Source organism: Oryctolagus cuniculus, chromosome 9, assembly GCF_964237555.1.
Source record: "Oryctolagus cuniculus chromosome 9, mOryCun1.1, whole genome shotgun sequence".
NCBI lineage: Eukaryota > Metazoa > Chordata > Mammalia > Lagomorpha > Leporidae > Oryctolagus > Oryctolagus cuniculus.
Genome location: NC_091440.1, coordinates 75,980,954 through 75,990,776, shown reverse-complemented (window position 1 = coordinate 75,990,776; position 9,823 = coordinate 75,980,954).

Here is a 9,823-nt window from a genome sequence, read left to right as displayed (position 1 = left end):
TTTCATGCAATTCTGATGAGAAAAATCAATGATAATAAGACAATGGCTAAACACCATAATGAGCACAATGTGGAATCAGAATCTGAACAAACTTATGGGTTAAGGAAAATATATGAGAGGATAATACATTTAATTCAAGGGCTGAAAGATCACTGTTAACTGGTATAAAATAGCATTTTAAGTGTGAGAGTGTATGAATTTAAGAATGTGGTTTGAGTTTTGGGATAACCACAGAGAACATTCTGAGCATATATGAATTCTAAGCATAAGTAAAAGTTTAAAGGAAACAATCAGAATATACCACGTGCATCATTGTAATGTGTGAAAATGATGCAAAGTGAGCGAAGATACTCAGGAGGTAGGAACTGATTAAGAAGAGCCAAATGAAGTTCATCCTTATCCTTAAACAATGTTTAAAGTCAATCCTATTTGTGATTGTGAAAGAGTACTGATAACTGAGGAACAAGGCTGCAGGCAGTGAGAAGCTAATATAGCATTCCAGGTGAGAAATTGTGGTGGAAAAACAATCAGAGTGGTAATGAGTAAAAGATAATGAAAACAAAATATAGAAACCACACAACTGGGTGTATGACAATTTTAAAAGGATATTTTAGAGGTGTTTTCAATCTGTTTGCCTTCAAGAAATTTTTCACTGACAATTTTTGATAGAAATATATTGCTTTAGATATTTATAATTTATATTGATTCTTTTTTACTGAGTCCTTTCAATAAACATACTCACACGTTTCCCTGAACAGAAAACCTGCCTTACCTCCTCAGCTTTCTACAAGTAGAACCTCATGTTCTCTTTCTTCCAAAGACAAATTTATCAAAAAGGTATCTTTTGTGGTATCTTAACTCCTTACTTTTCACTAATATAATCCATTTTTTATTTCAAAATGTATCCTTGTGACAATACGTGCACAAATTACGTTTCCTACTCTATTTAGATTCTCTTTTTTGACTTCAAAAGTTTTTACACACAAAATCTAACTTTCTGTATGTACTTGAATGTGTAGAGACCCCAAGAGTTTAAAGAGCACTAATCTGATCATGAGGGCTCCGCCCCATAGACTAGTGCCCTCTTCAAATTCCTAAATTCCTCTTAATACCATCACATCAGGGGTTTAGGTTTCAACATGTGAGTGTGGAGGGGTGGATTCCAAACATTCACACCATAGCAAGGATTTTAATAATAATACTTATTAGTACACTAGGCAGACATGGGCTTTTGTTCATTTCATATTATGTCAATTTAGATTGGAAATTTGCCTTTGGGTGAGAAGTTAAATCTCATGTTTTTGGTGATGAGTGGAAAAGATGAAATACAAGTTTTAAGCATTTTCTAAAGTTCTCATGACTTCCAACCCATTGCCTGGACTAATGCAATGACTCCTGCTAAGGAAAAGAAAAAAAAAAGCTGTGATGACACATACAAAAGACACCTGGGAAAAGGTTACTACTGCATTGGGGAATTGGGGCACTATCTATAAAAACAGACTGTGAGGCATCTATAGAAAGCTCTGGCACATTTTATCTCTTGTTATGAGAGAACTCTGAGCTATTATTAAGCTGTCTGGTACCTAGGAACTCATTTGTATCTGATTATATATGATGAAATAGCATCACACCATGTTGCTCATCCAAAACCTACCTTCTCAAGGGAGTGTAGACTCTCCTGATTACTCTGCCCCCTGCCATGTTCTATTCTCTCTTCTCCATTGACTTCAGCTCAGAAGTTCTCAGCATGTTACACCACATTGTGCATTGAGGCAGCTGCTTTATGGCAGAAGTCTGGTTCTTGGTAAGGTTATATACGTTATTTATCAGAACATTCTTGTGCTCACAGTGCCCAGCCCAAAGACTGGACACATAACTCAGGGAAGATCAACTGCTCTCCTTCCTTTGAGCTGATGTGGCACTTTAATTTCTTCTGGTGTTTCTATACTGAGATCATCAATTGCTATGTACTATATCGTGGAAATACACACAGAAGAAAACTAAAAGAGCATCAACCAGAGAGAGGCAGAGCTTATTTCCATTGAGTTCCCAGCTCTAATTCATAAGTTCTTAGTCTTTAGTTCTTGAAATCTGTGAGTCATTTTAATATATTTATTAGTCTATATTAATTTTATAGTAATCTTCAATTTACTATGAGTTGCTTTTCTATTATTTGCAAGGTAATGAATTCTGACTAACAAACACATGAATATAAAAAAATCAAGAAACGTTAAAAAATGATGTATTATAGTCAAATAGATGACTTGATAGCCTAATGTTACTTTTTTCCTGTTTTCTTATTGTGATAACTTGTAAAAAAAAAAATGAGATATCTCATTGAATTGAGTAGCAGCCTGAATTCTTTGTGCATGGTTTTTCTGTACGCTATATGTAGACCAGACCAATACTTATTTTTAAGCTTAAGAATAAATAACAATCTCAGTTTCTGGAGAATAGAACTCAAATGTTCATAAATTACCAGTATTAAGTATTTATAACAGCTACTGAGATTAGCTTTAGAATGGGGTCAGCATTTTGCGAATATAATTGCTCATTAGTAACACTGTGTTAAGAGCCAAATAAGTCCTCAAAATCACAAAATGGAAAAAAAAAAACCTATAGTGATTTCAATGTAATATTTCCATCCAAACAAAGGAAAAGAGCATATGGATTTCTCAGAACTGTGCTCAACATGACATCATGTGGTTTCTTGCTTTAATAATATAAAAAATGAGCAGGAAGACAGAGCAGGAAGCAACATTTTTGTACATGGAAGGGGCTCACGTAAGTTAGTATCTAATAATAGTTAGCCAACATGGAGAGATTTTGAAGAAAACTAAAATAAAGCTTGTAAACTCTTAGAAATTTTCCTGTGACTAATAATCACTAAAGGGGTGTATGGATGAATAACAGCTTGAGAAGATTCTAAGGCCCTTTCTCTTCAAAATGTGTTGTTTATAGTCATTATTTAGGAATAACTATTAAAGTTGAAGAGAAACTTGATTAACTCAAAACTGGAAAGAATACAATTCTGTTTCTAGAGAAATAGTTGTGATAACAATTTAAAATGATACCATTTTAAAATTGTTTTCTATATTTTAATTTATAATCCATATTTAATAAACCCAATAAACATCCTTTAATCTGCTATGAACACAGGACCCAAAATATTGATGATAATTTACATATACCCATGTGTTTCCTCTCAACACTCTCCCCTACATTGCCACAAGTTCAATATTTACTTATTTCACATTTTTGAACAAATTTTTTCAATCATTAATCACTAAATATAATCAGTATAAGATATTTCATTGCAAAAAATATATAATGCTTTATCTAAGACCTAAAATTTTGTGGGAGGGATGACATACATAAATAGTTTTGTATTTTCTGAGTGGACTAATTTAGGAGAAATAAAAGATTGGCCATAATGTGTGCCAAAAGAGATTCCACAGAAGTGCTTTGTGAGCTCTGGACAGGAAGATATGGTTGACTAGGTAAACAAGAGGGTGACATAGATCATGGAGGATTTTAGCTGAACCTTCAACATGAAGAAGAAGTAAACATGTAAATATTTTACCAGGCATATCCAGGAAATCAGGATTAATAGCTTAGGGTGATATATACAGTCTTTGTGAAGACATAGAGTGAGTTAGATTAAAGTTGAATTCTGAAAAGAAGTATAGGCTTCCTTTTTCTTCCATAGTAAAGGAAAATTTTTCAGACTTACTAAGCAATGGAGTCACCTCTTTAGAGCTGAGTTTTAGGCTAACAATGTGTTGAATTTTTACAAATTAAATAAGACAGGGAGACACTAGAAGTAGGAAGATATGGGAAAACAGTTACTATAGACAAAATGCCAAATGACAGACATCAAATATTAATGGGAACAACAACCAGATTCAGAGAAAACCAAGGAAAAATGTTCAGCAAAGTGGAAAGCAGGATGAGAAACTAGACTCAACATTAGGACAATGTAAATGTCTTTAGTGTACCCAAAAGTTAATTATATAACCAAGCTTTCAGCTGTAGGCTACAAATAGCATTAGGATTAGAGTAGTTTTAAAACAGCAAAAATAATACTAAAAACCACAATCAAGCAAATTGAAATATAGTTGTCTGGGGCTGGCGCTGTGGCTCACTTGGTTAATCCTCCGCCTACAGTGCCAGCATCCCATATGGGCGCCGGTTTCTAGTCCTGGTTGCTCCTCTTACAGTCCAGCTCTCTGCTGTGGCAGAGGAGGGCAGTGGAGGATGACAAAAGTGGTTGGGCCCCTGCACTTGCATGGGTGGCGGCCATTTGGGGAGTGAACCAACGGAAGGAAGACCCTTCTCTCTGTCTCTCTCTCTCACTGTCTATAACTCTACCTGTCAAATTTAAAAAAAAGAAATATAGTTGTCTGTGGAAATTAGCAATTTTCCCATTATACTATGTATTAAATGTACTATAAGGAACCGGAAAATAAAACCAGAAGTCTTTAATGGAAAACAGCAATACATAAGACAACACAAAATCAGCAATCAAGAAATTCACAATTAAGGTTATGAAGGTTAGAAGGTTAGAAGGTATGTAGGTTAGAAAGAAAAAAAAAACTTATGATGAACTTCTTGAAGATTGTAGAGTCAACTTTTTCTTAATTTTCCTATACACGGAAGTCGAATAATCATCAACATATTCAAAAACATGGTCTTGGGGCTGGCTCTGTGTTGTAGCAGATAAAGCCACAGCCTGCAATGCCGGCATCCCATGTGGGCGCCGGTTCGTGTCCCAGCTACTCAACTTCTGATCCAGCTCTCTGCTATGGCCTGGGAAAGCAGAAGATGGCCCAAGTCCTTGGGCCCCTGCACTCACATGGGATACCTGAAAGAAGCTCTTGGCTCCTGGCTTCAGATCAGCATGGCTCTGGCTATTGTGGCCAATTGGGGAGTGAACCAATGGATGGAAGACCTCTTTCTCTGTCTGCCTCTCCTTCTCTTTGTGTAACTCTGACTTTCAAATATTTAAATAAATCTTTAAAAAAATAAACAGCAAAACAGGGTCTTGCTGTGGCAGAGGCCTTTGTCTTTTGATTAAACTTGTTTCTAACTGACATGACTGAAGTTGTGGTAGAGGTCTTCCCAAGGTCAGAAACAGAAAAAGGGAGGAATCTGTCCTGGGAATGAAATGTAGTTGTTATTTGCTTGCCTATGAATTCTTCAATTGTAGTCCTTATCAGCTTATATGTAACCATTTTAGTACAGAGCTAGGATGTTAAGCCTTGCCAGACAGCTTAGGGATCAGCATGTGTTAAAAAAAAATCTTTAGTAGCTGGTCTGCATGTACAATATTATTATCAATCCTGCGGCAACAATGTAACATTAGAATACCCAATCAAATGTTCACAGGTAACCATATAAGGGAGACAAAGAAGCTAAAACCATATAAGAGAAAACCCTTCTGTGTTCCCGTATGAATTGCATGTATTAGTGAAATGAGATTTATTTTTTGAAAAGATTTATTTTATTTTTGCCAGCTTCCCATATTTCTTTGTTCACAGCTCAGAATTTTGGATAAGAAATTCCACCTGGGCCTTATGCCAGCATAATAAAGGACTACTTCGTGTTAAGAGGCCTTGGTGTCTTGTCTCACTCAGTACACGAATCCTGCTACACTGTTGTCTCAAAAATGAGATTAGTTGGCATTCATAAAAGTATTACTTTTATTCAAATACTTTGAACTTGATTATTAAAAAGTGTGCTTGCACTAGCACATATTATTAATGATTATGCTAGGTATAAATACATGCTTCTATACAGGATACCATCAATGTTACTGCAAGGTCCCTGGCCTCTAAAAACTTATGTGTTATATAAAAATGAAACTCATAGGGGTTGGAGTTGTGGCATGGTCGTTTAAGCCACCACTTGTGACTCCAGTACCCCTGTTAGGGCAGCGGTTCAAGTCCCAGCTTCTCCTATCCTATCCAGCTTCCTGCTAATGTACCTGGGAAAGCAGCAGAAGATGGCTTAAGTATTTGGGTCCCTTCTAACCACTTGGCAGATCAGGAAGGAATTTTTACCTCCTGGCTTGTTTGAGGCCATTTAGGGAGTGAACCAGTGGATGGAAGATCTCTTTCCCTCTCTCTTACTTACGCTTCTTATCTAATTGTTTTTGGTAAGCAGTAGGAGCACATATGTGAAATAAATGAAGATGCTAGTCTTGATAAGGAGATAAGAAGTCAGTGTTTTATGTGTAGCAAGTAATGGGATGCATAAGAATTGAAGAATGAAGTGTGAAGATGTATGACGTGTATTGTGGCAGGCAGAGGAGGTAGGAAGAAGAAAAAGAGAACTTTGTATAAAGAGATGATTTTTTGAAATTAACGGTTAGAAGACTACATAATATATCCTCCCCACAGGTGGTTAGGGGAGGGAGGAGAAGGGGGAGGGAAGCAAGCATAATTGAAAACATTGTGAACTGGAATTAGTGAAGCATTGAAAGCTCCAGTTGCATGTAAACAGAGCTTGTCTCCAAACTCCATGTGTACAGAAGCAGTTCAATCCCTTCATTTATCCATTAGGATTACTGCCTATGTCAACTGTGACCTAGAGGCTAAGCTGGACATAGAAGAACTAAGGGGGAGGGGGTCAGGGAAAGAGCTTGCATTTATATTTATATGTCTTAAGGATATTTACTTCAGCCAATGCTGTTTTCTACATCAGACATATTGCAACTAGAAATACAGACTATGTAAATTATCAGTAAGAACAATAAATTATCTGAACTGGAAGCTCATACTCAGTGTCTCCTTTAGAAATCCTGTTCAGACAATATTTTTCACTTTGTGTTTCTATGTGGGTGCAAACTGTTGAAATCTTTACTTATTATATACTAAACTGATCTTCTGTATATAGAGAATTGGAAATGAATCTTGATGTGAATGAAAGGGGAGAGAGAGCGGGAAAGGGGAGGGTTGCGGGTGGGAGGGAAGTTATGGCGGGGAAGCCATTGTAATCCATAAGCTGTACTTAGGAAATTTATATTCATTGAAAAAAAGTTAAAAAAAAATAAGTAAAAAATCCTGTTCCTTCAGGTTCTCACATCCCTTCAGGCTCGATAATAGTTTCCAAAGATAAATGAGTTATGATTGATTACATGTCAAAATAGAAAATTACTATTATTTTAATGAACAAATTGGTTTTCCTTTTCTAGTGTTAAGGAGAATTCATAATTGCCATAAATGAAAATGAACTCTTCAATTAGCATGTCAATCTCTTTAAAATATAGCTAGCTTTTAAAAAGGGAAATATTTACCACATAACATTTAGGTGTGTACATTTATAATTAGGTGGGAAATTATGAATTTAATATGAAAACTTTTTAAAATACAAGATTACAGTAATATTCTCTAGTTTGGAATCTCTGCTAGGAATTAGCAGTTTTCTGCACAGGGCTAGATTGAAAATGTTTTACTCTGAATGGACCATATAATATTTGTCACGATCCTTCACCTCAGCCCTTGTAACATGAAAATAGCCATAGAGGGCTGAAGACAAATGTACTCACCTATATTCATAAAAATCTTTTCTTACAAATACACACAATGGTCCTGATTTGGCTTGGAGGCTATAATTTGCCTATCATTTATTTTTTAATCAAAGTAGATTGAATTATTTTTGGTTTGGTCTTTCAAAAAAGTAATTTATTTCAAAAATTACTCACAAAACTAAAAATGGAACTCATAAACATAGTCAAGACCATACCTTTTTTTTGTATTTAAGAGCATTAAATGGGTTAACTGTCTTATTTTTCCAATTTTTGAAAAGACATGGCTATAAACACCAAAGATTATTTAGGCTTGAGGGGATTACCTAAATAATTCAGGTTGTTATAGGCAACCCCAACTACTTGAAGAATGTAATATGAAATTAATTAATTTATTATTTATTGAGTTTCTTATCTATAAGATTTTTCTGTTTCCATAATTTTTATGACTCTGTACAAGTTTACAAAGTATATAGGTTTATTTCTTTATTGCTCAAAATGAAAGTGATTTAGCAGTTTTATTCACATATAGTCTAGTTTTCCAAGTGTCATTTTTGGAAACTAGGTTGACTAGAAAATCCTCAGTTTTTTCTGATCATGTTGGAGAAATCTCATCAATGAGATTTATTTAATATTTGTTATGTAAGCAGATGTCCTATTTCCAAAAAAAGTGAATAGCTAATTAAAATTTTAAGAAATTGTCCAATATTTGTGAATTAAAAGAAATAACTGCTCAGGACAATAATGCATTGTATATTTCTCTAAGAAAATCTTAGAAGTGGTTTTCCACATGAAGAAATGTTAAATATTTAAGGAGATAAACACATTCACAGATATGTTTACCTTGATTGGATATCACACAGTGTATATAGTATCTAACATCATGTGGTGCCCCTTATACATGCAACTTGTATGTGTCCATTAAAAATAAAAGGAAATTCCCAGGAGTGGGATGGCAGGGACATATGGTAAATCTATTTTTAGATTTCTAAGGAATCTCCATACTGTCTTCCATGATTTTTGTACTAGTTTACATTTCCTCCAACAGTATAATTGGGTACTCTCATGTTTATTGCAGCTCAATTCACAATAGCTAAGATATGGAATCAACCCAGATGTCTATCACCTGATGACTGGATAAAGAAAATGTGGTATATGAAATACTACTCAGCCATAAAAAAGCAATGAAATCCTGTCTTTTGCAACAAAGTGGATGCAACTGGAGACCATTAGGCTTAGTGAAATAAGCCAATCCCAAAAAATAAAAAATATCATATGTTCTCTGATTTATGATAGTTAATATGGAACATAAAAATTTGTAGGAATAAAACAACACCTTGTAATTCGATTGTTGTTTTAACTTTTGTTTATACTACTGTGAAACTGTGGTCTTTTTACTTTTTCCTTTTTGAATATTATGGTTAGTGGTGCATTATGCCTGTGATTATATAGTGGATTGAAATTATGTTTTTGCAAAAATTAAAAAAAAAAAACAAAAAATGAAAGGTAGTAAGGAGGAGGGTTGTGGGAGAGAGAAAGGGAAGGAGGAAAATTTGGTTATCTTCTTAGAATTGTACCTATGAAATATGTGAAATCTGTTCTCTTTTTCTTAATAAAAATTTAAAAGGCAGCAGGATTAAATTTCAGAAGAAGACAAAAAATAGGGAAAGAAATCTCAATAAATAAAATTCAGATACCATGTTTTGTTTAGTAATTTGTCAATGAATTCCTGAGGGGAGAATATAGTTCATCATGGATACTTTTTCTGTTACTTATGATCTGTGCGTATCACACCAACATTTTCCCTTTTGGTTCCTCTGAGGATTAGCATTTTCAAGTTAACTGCTCCTTTTTCAAGTTGTGGTTCCCTGCAGGTGGATGCTAGTATAGTTCGTAAAGCCACCACCTTCAGCGCCAGCATCCCACATGGGCACAGGTTTGAATCCCAGCTACTCCATCTCCAATCCAGCTCTCTGCTATGGCTTGGGAAAGCAGTGGAAGATGGTCCAAGTCCTTGGGCCCCTGCACCCACATGGGAGACCCTGAAGAAGCTCCTAGCTCCTGATTTTGGTACCACCAGCCCAGCTCTGCCATTATGGCGATCTGGGGAGTGAACCATCAGATGGAAGATCTTTCCGTCTCTCTCTCCCTCTCTCTGTAACTCTGCCTGTCAAAAGATAAATAAATCTTAAAACAATAGACAAAGATGCAGTTCAGGATTATGAAATGAAATTTATATAACTAAATTATATGGCAGATTACGTTGTACTCGTGGGCAAATGCAATAACAGGAAT